We start from the raw sequence: 12682 nt of genomic DNA on the forward strand, positions 1-12682 counted from the left end.
GCACGAAACAGAAAAAAAGAAATGTAAGAATTTCGAATAATATTTTTCTTCTTTTTTTCACGAGAAAAGTATTGGTGTTTTCTAACGGAAGAAAATAAATTATATCGACAGGTAGAACCCCGGCGACATCGATTCCTTTCACAAAAAAAATTTTACTTCCTTTCTTAAAATGCGAAGGGAAAAGTCAATTGACTATTCAACTTTTTAAAGTATAAAGTAAAAGTCATTGATATTAAAAGTTAATATTATTTGATATTGATGAGTAAGCCTATAATTTTTCTTAATGTATTATCTCGATACACGCCAAAGTAATTTAAACTCTTCTTATTTTCTTATAAATATAAGATATGCAGGATAACAATACAAAAAAACAAGGAAATAAATAATAAACAGAAAAAATATATTTTAAAGGGAGAAGGAGAAAAAAATTATCCTTATACAAGAATAAAATGTTTAGAAATTTAAAAAAAATGAAAATATATAATCTTGTCATCAGCTCACACGATTATCTGTAAAATACTGCTTTCTAATATTGTATTAATATAGCCAAAGTAAAATATATCAATACGATATTTTCCGGAGCACCAAAAAAAAGAGAAACCGATATAAAAAAAAAAAAATTCAAAAATTTAAAAAGATATAGCAAAAAATACCAAAAAGAAGGAAAAACGCAAATATTCAACTTATAACTTCCATGCACTTACTAAAAAATTGAGAATGCGATGAAAAATACTTTCGTAATTAGCAGTAGATTACAAAGTATGAAGTTAAAGTGTAAATCGAAGAAAGTGGAATATATTTTTATAAGACGCGTTCTTACTGAAGTACAGAACTGTTTATAGAACTGAAGTACAGAACTTGATTTATCTGTTATTTTAGATTGGCCCAAAACTGGATTTGCGCTTGGTAACTTACAGGATAATTCAAAGTGTAAAATTAATGTAAGGTTTTTCGACTTATGTGCAGTATAATTAATAAAAGTTAATAAATCTTAATTTATAAATTTTTCTTTTTAAATTTCTCTAATTTAGGATTAAAGATATTTAAAAGATATTAAAAAGATATTTAAGATTTTTTAGATATACTATGTTAAAATTAATATCTAGGTTGGTACCCGCACTTAAACTTAGTTGTTGATTTCATATTTTATGAAGTTATATTCTATTAAAGAAATGAATAATAGTTCGAATGAATGAATCGAATAATAGAATTCAAATTCAGATGAATTTCATATATTTTGTATAACGGAATAATAGTGAAAAAGCAAGACATTTTACATACACAACTTAGGAGTTTTAAACAAATTTTTATATTCTGAAAACTCGTAAGAATTAGAATTTAAAATTCAGGATTTAAATTCCTAAAGATATTAAGTGCTATTCTACAAAAACTACAGTCATACTAAAAACTACGGCCTTGCGGTCAAAAAAATTTTCCTCCATCTTTGAGCGATCAAGCTTCTCCTATATATGAAATAGATGAAATATAGTACTATTAAATCATAGTTTTCCAAATAAGTCTACTGAACTTTCATCAAACTATTTTTTTTACCTATTACATCCTTACATACCATGGGAGTAAAACAATAATTTGCATAATGGAATATTTCATAAAAAAGTTTAAGTATATTTTAATTTACTATATTTTTTAGATATTTTTGAGCAACCATTCTATTTTAAGAATCAATTTGAAATCACAATTAGCTATGGCTATTGTTAGACCAGTGAAACAATTTTCTTTGAAACTTTATCCTCACAGTAAAAATTATTAAATCGAGTATATCGCTAAATGGAAAACAGCGGTTCTTTTGGAGATTAAGACAAAGCGAAGAAACATACAAATTACTGTGCTTTTCTTCACCCTTCCCGTTGTTGTGAGAACGCGTTCAGTCGAGTCGAATCACTTACCAGTAAAACACTTTTCTTCTTTTTTGTCAAGCACCGCCATTTTTAATGATAAAAGTATTGCTCTAAACCTATTTTATATTTTACCATAAATAATGACGTTTTAAGGAGAAAAAATAAGAGTTAGAATTCAAAATTTCGATGTTCGTTCACTGTAATCGCAAAATTGAGAGTTTTAATGAAATAAATTATCGCAATAAAAAACCAATACTTTCAAATAACACCATCTAAAATTTCATTTTGATTGATAAAATGCCTTATAACAACCCAACATTCAATACTGTTTAAACATATTTTCTCTTATTAAAACAAATCTAAACTTATTTGAAAAAAAAATACTTAAAATTATGTAAAATACTTATAAAAGTATGAAGAAATAATACCCCAGAAGATTATTATACGCGTAAGTTATTTTAAAATAGCAGGTTTTACTTTTAAAAATATCAAAAATAACAGTGAAATGATAATAAGAGTAAGGACTACATAAAGTAGCGTTAAAAATAATTAAAAGATAATGAGGTAACGTTCATTCCAGCGCAAGCAATTACTACTTATCTTTTCGGCATTCTTTTTATACCAAAATATCCAGGAAGGTTAATAATTAAGAATAGTTTTATATTAAAACCTTCTGATCATATTTATTGTTTATTTAAAACTTTACTCTAATTAAACTCCCTTAACAAAACAAAAATGAATAGCATTATAATTAAGCTAACCCACATAATATACGCTAGCGTGTGTAATTTTTAGCTTAAAATATAATTGGAAGTAAATAAATTTCAACATTCAGAGTAAGGACTCGAAGCAAATGATTCTAATTATCCCAAAAATAAATCAATGCACTGAAGCGCACCAGCTGCTAACACGTGATCTTTTTCCGACTATAACTTCTTAGTTAAGAAATTTTTTTGTGTCTTAATTTCTTCGGAATTAAAATCGATAGTTGAGTACAGAAAAAAAAACAATAGCTCACATTTTAATGAATTAACAACACATGCTGAAGCTAATTAATATATATTTTTTTCTGAACTTTCCTCGACTAAAGTGAAAATTAAAAAGGCTACACTTTCAAAAAATTATAATTATCCTCTGGATTAAAGTGTAGGTTGCTTTTCCATCAACAGATATTTTAAAGTGGGTATTATTTTATTTTCAAAATAGGCTCTGTGTCATTATTTTATTATAGTGGGTATTATTTTATTTTTCAGAAACACAAAAGGATATCCGCAATAAACTTTAACAAGTCTTGTTATGAATTGTTTGAATGTTTAAAAGTTTTTAATATTTTTTTTTGTTGTTATTCTTAACGTTATGCTGGCAAACATTTAATGAAGAAATATGCGTGAATTAATAAACTGTTTTTCTACCTGGAATTGCATTAGTTATAAACAATAAAGTTTTTATTGGTAATTTTCAAGAAGAAAATTAATAGATTTATATTATTTTTAAATGATGATATCATTCCTGATTAGATACAATCATATATACCATCACTAATATATATAAATTAATCATATCTATGTATCATATAGGGCGCTATTTCAAAATCCAATTAAAAGACAACAAAATTTGAAAAAAAAATGATATTGTTGAGAGTTACCATCACTCTAAAGGTATTCCATTGGTAACTACAGAGAGAAAAAAATTCTGTACTACATGGTAAGGACATTTCTGGTAAAAAATTTATCTTAATTTGTGTAACAAAATCCAAAGTACACGGTATTTTAACAATTCGTTAGGTATTGTTTTTTGTTCATATGGTTACGGCTTATAGAAATTCTGGTTCAAAATTAAAATTCCCAAAACCATTTAGTAAATATTTTAAAACTGAAAATGTAAATTTAACCGAATAAATAGTTTTTATACCATGCTCTAAGTCATCATGATAAAATTACCAAAATTTAACAGATCTCCAGAATTTTATCACATTATGAAACCATAATTTAATGTTAATTTAACCAAAATCATTACAATTGTGTTTCGGTTAGAATTACTGAGCTTTTTGATGTAACAATAGAGACAGAAACACGGTACAATTGGGTATAATATGAAAAAAGCACAACTACTTCCACTTACTAGGAATAACATTTACCTTTTAGTTTAATTAATAAACTGAGTTTTAAATATGTTTACTAAATTCATAAACTTCGGTAAAACAACAATATAAATTATTTCCAAAGGAACTAGACTAATACAATTCCAACCTGGCGAGTAGCGACTTATAAACAAGACACTTCGTTTGATGCTTTTACTTGTTGCTAGAAATCAGGTTCGCAGAAAATGCTGTTTACTAGTTAAATTTAGTAGGAATAACACGATCTGTGACGTAGGCTATAGTATACCCAATTTAGCATATTTTGGCAGTTTTAACCATATTTTTCTTCGCGTTATAGGAATAGTCATATTTCTTACTGAGTTGTGTTCAATACCAAAGGTCTTGTAGCTCTGAGCCACGCATTCATTACATGGATCTGCTCATTACCAAATTAATTAAAGATTAAGGAAGAACGTTCAAAATAAAAAGAAGCTTAATAATTACTCTATTTTACTTTACTGCCAATAGAGTCTTAAATGTAAAGGTAAATTTAGTTAACGATAAGACATTTTTAACATAATAGATAACATAGTAAGATTTAATATCGCACAATGGAATGAAACAAATTCATTGAAGTAGAGTATTTATTAGATGTATTTAGAGTATTTAGTGATGAGTTTTATAAATCAAATCAGCGATATGAGAGGGAAGGTAATTTGTAATCAGTAATTGAATTTAAGGTAAACTCAATCTTTATAAATAAACAGAATTCTTGTAAGGGTGAATGTGCTTTACACAAATCCACAGCTAAACTGTCTACATTAAAATTTTGTCTACATTTCATAAGTATTTCATAAGTCTATTTCATAAGTTTTACTTCAAACTTATTTCATAAGTTTGAACGATTTCATAAGTATTTTATATTATGAGAGATTTGCTAGATTATAATTTTATTGATTGAAAAATGATTTTAATCGAACCCGTTTTTACTAATCATATATTTTTAGTTTCTTATGCAGCACAAACAAAATTAAGATTTATAATTCTCTTTGATATCAGCAAATTGCATACGTGCTACTCGAGACAAAGTGATGTGATTATGAATAACCATGTGATTTAAATCGGAATTAATTGGGTACTTGAAACTCGAGAAAAAGATGATCACTGTTACTCAACTAACTCCTGAAAAGATCACACAGGCACGTGACCTATTACCTCAATGCCATATGATCCTTAATAAATCAGACGACATGTTGAATTCGAGCTAAATTTCTCCAATAAGTTAGAATGCTAATTAACGTGAAATTAAAAAGATATGTTATATAGCACATCAAATTTTAAATATATAATTCCTCCTCATCTACGTCTGTTACCAAACTTAAATATATTATTTGTTTATGTATTTTATTATAAGCCTGATATATTTTTGTTTTGTGCACTCAGCAATTTTGATGCATAAATAGTATTTTTACTGTTTTACGTGCTTCGCGCTTGCTTTTGTGTTAAATAAGAAATATATAGAGAAAGAACTAAAATCCTTGTGAAGGAATATAGAATGTCTCACTAAAGATAATTAATACTTGACGGGTTCGGCTTGGAAAAGAATGGAAAGTAAAGTTGCTAACGTAAACAAATGCCAAGTTTCAACAACCAATTAGGATCTACAAACCCAAACTACGTCATTTGCAGATATCTCATTGAATGCTTTGACAAAATGACAAATGCCATGATTTACCTACGATGACGTCACTGACAGATATCCACTAAGGATTTTGAAAGATCCATAAAATCACGTGTTTATTTTACTATTTAAGCCTGTTTAAAACAGCTTAAATAGTCTCAGCAAAAATCAAAATTTAAAAAAAATGAAATAATTTACAGAAAGCCTATTCAGAGGAAAAGTTGTCATGGAGGTTAATTTTGACAGTCAGGGTTAAAAAATGAGTAAATTATGTATGTATAAATTTAAATATCTAAAGTGAATTTTAGTAAGTTATACTTCTGATTTTCTTTTCTGTTTTGATAAACTTAAAGTTATGAATTAAAAAGGTAAGGAAAAAGATAATGGATTACGAAAAATAAAAATTTTAAAGTAAATGCCAGTTCATCAAAATAATTTAGAGCAAGGCTAAAAAATACATATAGTCCATTGCATTAGTTCCAAAAAAATAATTATAAAAATATTTGTGTCATAGGTTAGCATAATTTTGAAAGCCATAAAAATTCATCCAATAATTATTGACATGACTCTTAATTGTGAGGTTATATGGTGAAAAATGAGTAAGAAACTGAAAACTTTTCCCTTTCAACTTTTGAAACTATTAAAAGTTTGAAGTATTTTCAAGATTAGGACCTAGATTATAGATTTTTAGCGGCTTCCCGATTTCAAGAATTACAATCACGACTTCGCTAATTTTCAGTTTTGAGACGAAGTTAAAAACTTATTTAAACTAATACGTATATTAGTAAAAATTAGGAAGTTATTACCACAAAGCTTATTGCCGAAATCAAGCATCACTGGCGTCAATAATACTTTGGCGATTTTTTACCACTTCCTAAAGCGGAATAATACCATTAAATCTAGACTCTGACCATTGTATAGTAAAAACAAGTGACAACATTACAGTTCTTCTTTATTATTATTATTATCTAATGTAACAAATGATAACAGAAAGTGAAATTATTTAAATTTTGTTATTGTGCCTGCAGAAGCTTGTCATTTAGGTATAGGATTGTATGGTGTTATTTAAGGTGTTTCAATATATTATTTACGTTCTATTTTATCCCATACGAAGAACGGTTTGTGTGTTTGCTTGTTTATATGTTATAACTGCAAAACCCCCCATGCAAGAATTTTTAAATCTGCATAATGGGAGCAAAGGGATATTTTAGTTCCGGAAATTTTAAAAATCATTCAGAAATTTTATCAAGCTATTAAATTATAAATTGTGAAAACTGATTTCGGAGATTCTTGGAAATATTTCTGCACTCATAATCCTATCGCGTTCTTAATTTCCTTCACCATAAACTTTATGCATTTTGCTGAAAAACAAAGCCTATCAGCTTTATTTTGGACGACATTTCAATTTTTCAGTAATAATTTGAGTAAATCACCCAACAAAAAAATTTTAAATTATGATTTCTAAGTATCATTATTAACATTAACATATAATTTAAATAAAGATGTGGAGTGATTATACTCTGCATTAAAACGCAAATGGAGAAAAAAAATATTTACGACTTATTATTTTTTAATGCAAGAAAAAGAAAGCTTTCTCTCTCTCTGAACGAATAGAAGGTAATAAATTTTGCAACAGTTTTTAGCTCAGCTTTTATATGTTAAACTTTTACAATGTTTTCAGTGTTAGTAATTTTATCGTTGTATGAAAAAAATAATAATAACAGAAATGTGTACCTTTTTTTATCTCGTACAAAACAAAATTTCTGTTAAAATTACGATAAATAATACTGGCATCCTGAGTGAAACAATCGTAAAAGATCTCTTGTATAAAATCCATTTTTGCATTGGTGTTCATATAATTAAATTGATTTAGTAAATACAAGTGTAAGAACTACAGTATATCATATTGTTATTTTTGCTGTGTAAAATTTTATGATAAAAAGCTCCTGCAATCAGGATAGCAGTAATTTTCACCATAATTTTAAAATTTTTTTCACTATGCGCACGGAAACGGGTATCATCTTGTCAAGTATAAAATAAAATACGCTGTTATAAGTGTACATGAACTGTTATAAGAGTATACATGTAAATATGACGTTCATTAACTCCATTCATTCGGGAAGTTCATTAACTCCAACTGGTGTATAATAATTATTTTGGAATTTCATAGTGATAATAGAGTAATTTACAAAAGTATTGCTTATGCGTTTTATGTTGTACCTTGTCATACGTTGTCTTAAGTGATAGATACAGTACTGATAGTCGAATTATTACAACAATTTAATTTTTTTGCAAGAATATGTACTAGAAAAATAATAATGTTAGAAGTAATAAATTGTTCTTCAATTACCCCTGTACAGGTTAAAAATCTATATCATTTTGTTACAGCGATAGATTACTGCTGTTAAAGTTTTATGAGAGTCTTTTTACAACAAATTGATTAGAAATTTTTGCCTTTTGTTTCATTATGGATTAATATCCAAATAAAGCGATGTTTCCTTTTCAGTTGGTAATATTCTGATAAGACTCATTAAGCATGAATCTCTACCGAAAAATAAAATTAAACATAGCAGTTAATAACATTAGAGAATTTTTCTTTTATGCTAAATCTCTGTATATGCTATAAGAATGGAAATTATATGCTATAAGAATGGACGATTTTGCATGTTAAATCTATTTAAAGTTCTGAATTTTATATTTAAGTTCAAAAGTTCAATAAATCAAAAATTATTTTATATTTTTACCGAAGATTGCAAATACTGCAAAAGTAAATACTGTACATTACCGCTACCTATGTAATCAAATACACTCCATATTGAATAATGTTTGAAGTTTAGCCGCTTTAAGAATCAAATGAAGTAAAAGTAACAGTACACTTTCATTTCCGCTCGAGATTCGATTTCACGGTTGCTATTTCCTGTCGCACTAAATCACACGTTGCCTATAAATTCTGGACGACTCTTTTGGCCCTGAACTAACAATGCACATTGTTTCTACTGAACTCTTAACGAAAAGGATAACTCCCTTTTTCCTCTTTTCCTCAAGTCTTCCAGAGGGGGAAAAAAACAGCAAAAAAGAAACGTCTCAATAACTGCGCGAAACCACCGAAGCATAAGGAAGGAAAAGAATAGGAAAAAGCAAAAAGGGAAAACGGTCAGAAAGAGACCGAAGACGAGGACTAAGACTCATGATGACGAGGAAAAAGAACCATTACTTCTATATCCACCTCCATTTCGCGAGGGAAAATAAATAAAAAAGCGACCGAAAAGAAACGGAAAAAAGCGAAAGGTGTCGTCGAAAATGCAGTCCAGTCCGTAACGATCGCTTACTTGCCCTAGGGGAAGGATTCTACCTGCCAGAGCCTTTAATTCCTCTCGCCGATGCTATTTTTTTCCTTTTCTGTGTCCCCTGGAGAGTTATCTTCGAATAACGAGGGACATTTCTCTGTTTAGTCCTGGAATAAACCAGTTGGTGGGACAATTGGTTTTGGTGGGGGTGCATAGAACCTTTTTCCCCTTTTTTTCCTGTTTATCGCCTGAGACCTACTTTTTTTTTGTCTTTTTGTATCTTTTCTGAGGATTTGATGACAGGGTGTTCTTTGAAAGTACGCCGTTCTAAGAAGGAATACATTCATGATGTTTATAGTTTATTCCGATTTTGCCGTTTGAATAAATATTCAGTGCTATCAAATAACATTTCAAAAATTATTGAATGATACTGATATAAATCAAAGCAATAACACAATTTAAGGGGATTCTGTTTCACCTCTGTAGCTAATTCAAAATTTTAAGTATAGATTATTAAATTAAAGGGAACTTCATCGCTTCGTAACCCTAAGTTATTTACTTATAAATTGTTTTCATTTTAATATTTTGAATAAAAGTTTTTTAGCAGTTGAAATTTCACATTTTACTCCGAGTTTAAAGTATAGGAACTCACATTTCCTATATTTTAAATTTTAAATTAGCTATGGAGATGAATGAGAATTGGAACTGAACAGTTTCTCTAGTAATATAGCGGGCTCTTGAATAAGATAGTTCAGACCAGTAAGGAAATAATAATAATTTTTTATTGTGTTTATCAATTATTATTATTCTATAATAAATATTTTTCATTGTATTTCATGAGAAGATGACACAGTGGCTACTATGGCACTAAGCTGTTACGGCCGAACCAGGGTCCTATGCTCAATAGCTTCAGCATACCAACTTGTACGGGAAGAAACAAGCATCCGGTGCCCAGTACTGACAACATCGCTATCAACACCCGCGGTTTTTTAAATTATAGAGAATAATTATGGAGAATTACATTACAGAGCTTTGCGCTAATAAATGATTTGTTCCATTTGAAACATGTATATTTATGAATACAATGTAAATAAAAAAAATCATAACCTAAACGTGTTACTAGCATTTAAAATTCGTATTGATCCTTATGTTAATTAAAGCTAAGTTTAGTACTTCGTTCTGTACAATATTTTATAGAGGAACTTGCAAATTTAAGCTTTCTTAGAAAAGAGCATCATACTTTCATTGAGTGCCTCAACAGAACTCTTTAAATTATAAATAGAGTTCAGATTTCTTATGAAATGCTTGCTGCTGAATTCGCAGCCTTAAAACGATAGTTTTATGAACATTAGAATTCCACACTGTTTTCTAAAGAATAGAATTTTTTTTTTCTACTTTGAACAACATACGCTGCTCTTAAAAGTTATTCATCGATGTAAAAAAGATTAAATGGTATTTATTATTTTTTATCTAACTAGAAGCTCCACATCTTATTTACTTCACTCATCAAGCCCCGTATACAATGCTCGTCATTGGCGATCGAAGGAGCACAGCGATGTTTGTTCTTTTTTTACAAAAATTACGATTGGATTACCACCTGTTGCGTGCTGTGAGTGACTAAATTTTGTCACATCGATAACATGGAAAATCTGTATCCCTGTGACTACTCAGTGAAGATTACTACTCAGTGTTTGGGAAAAGCAGTTCCTGTTTCAAAAATTCATTTTGACAAGAATCAGGTGTACTTGACTTAAACCATTTTCCCCATGTTTATTTGACATAAACCTAAAGTTTTTTTCTTAAAAATCGACATAAAAAAATTTTTTCTTCGAAAATATACAATCATTATAATTTTAGGTAAGCATTTTTTATTAAAATGTATATCGTAACGAAATGAAAGGATAGCTGTATTTGAAAACTAGTCATATACTTGAAAAAAGAAATTATGCTTAAGAATCAGAATATGCGACACAATAAGGATTAATAAATTAGTAGTTATAGTTTTTAGCAATATATAACATTAAACTTATATTATAACAGTTTGCATCGAAAACCGTTTTTATCTCTCTTGATTTAATATTTTTAAAAATTTCAATATAAGTGTTAAAATGTATACATCTTTATTTATTCTTTTAGTATTCAAATCTTTAAGAACCTTATAGATAGGATTGTACTTACCTTGGTTTTGTTTAAACAACAACAATAAATCATGAATAATTAACCATAGTTCGGTTAAATTTTTCTTTACCTGAAAAAGAAACATTTCAGATAAGTCTTTGTTGAAATTTGCATAAATATTGACTATACATTCAACATACATATTTTAAACTAAGTATATGAGATAGCTTTACGTGAAATAGAAATGCGCTCAATGTATAAAATTAGTTTAGAATAGATGCATTATTATCATTAAGTTAATTCAGTCGCTGTCGTCTGATTGTAGAACGAGCAAAAGTTTTTAAGACATTATAACGCTACACAAAACCTGAAATCTTAAACGTCTATATCTATGTATTCTTTGTTTGTACGGCGCTCTGATCCATAGGGTCGACTTTAATATTTATACAGATATAAAAGTTTTTTTTTTAAAAATCAAAAAAAAAAAATTTAAAAACCAGTAAATAAAATTTTAATTCAGTTAATTCTTTCACTCTTTTAATATCCTAATTCATAAAAAATTATTTTTTATCTCAAATGTATCAATCATTTTTCAAAGTTATTATTCTATCAAATTTAAAAAAAGGGAAAATAAATAAATTTAGAGTTAACAATTCTCATCGTAATACAAAAAGTAATATAATAGTTTGGAAATTGTATTCCGGTTATTATAAGACAATGGTAAAAAGTTACGTAAATACTTACACTTGCATTTTCTATAACTGAATATTTGCAAGTGACGTCACGCGTGTGTTAGTCAATTAGGCTCTACACACTCGAGTGATGTCGCTGCCAGGTATCCAATTAAATCTGATCCGACAATTTATTCAGCATGATGGCAATTCAAAGCCTTAAAGCTGTAATGTTAACATGCTATGTGCAACAACGTGATTCAGCACAATCATGTGATTATTAGTAAATTTCAAATACCCAATTACACCATTAGAGGAAAATGCTATACAAACGAAATAAATATGAAAAAATAATAAGTTTTGTCGTTTAGATCATATTTTCATTTTTATTAACATGAAATTATTGGTATGACTTCAAAATAGCTTTAGCACCTGAGATAATCTTGAAAATCATATTTTAGCACTTCTGTGAAATAATATGTGGCATTTAATACTTATTTAATTATGCTTTCGAAAATGTATTTCTAAAATACCACATATTAGTACAACGAATTTATAAGCTTCATATACTTGGAAAAGTAAGACTTGGAAGCGTTTTGTAACTAAGTCTTTAAGGAAGTGACTAAGCATTTTTTGTACTTACTTATGATTAGACAATATTTGAATAACACATGAATGTCGTTTATTTCCTCACTATATATTAAAAAAAGCAAGAGATGCTGCCTCTTTTGCCACTACAGAATTGAATATCACTTCACTTTAAATTTTTTTCCCTGCACAAAAACAGTTAGACTCAGAAACTAGAACATACGAAGGTGTGTAGAAAAATTATTAAATGTTAAACGTTTAACAAAAACTACCACACGGGCCACTCTTATGGCTTCAGAAATGCTACTACCGAATTGCAATTGTACGTACTGAAAAGATCATATCTATTTTCGAAACTACAATTTATTCAAAAGTCATTGCAAATATATATATATATA

The 12682-nt window shown here is 28.2% G+C and overlaps 1 protein-coding gene across 2 annotated transcripts in view; it reads right to left on the reverse strand.

Annotated features, from left to right (window-relative positions):
• The window catches only part of LOC107438670 (teneurin-m), a 468170-nt gene that overhangs the window by 378043 nt on the left and 77445 nt on the right, over window positions 1–12682 (reverse strand). Inside the window, exon 2 of one of the 2 annotated variants that reach the window (XM_071179700.1) lies at window positions 11086–11155. The exons of the other annotated variant lie outside the window; for it this stretch is intronic. The gene's annotated coding sequence lies outside the window, so the exon portion shown is untranslated. The remainder of the gene's footprint in view (window positions 1–11085; window positions 11156–12682) is intronic. 2 annotated transcript variants of the gene reach the window in all.

This window comes from Parasteatoda tepidariorum, chromosome 4 (genome assembly GCF_043381705.1).
Source record: "Parasteatoda tepidariorum isolate YZ-2023 chromosome 4, CAS_Ptep_4.0, whole genome shotgun sequence".
In the NCBI taxonomy this organism is placed as follows: Eukaryota; Metazoa; Arthropoda; class Arachnida; order Araneae; family Theridiidae; genus Parasteatoda; species Parasteatoda tepidariorum.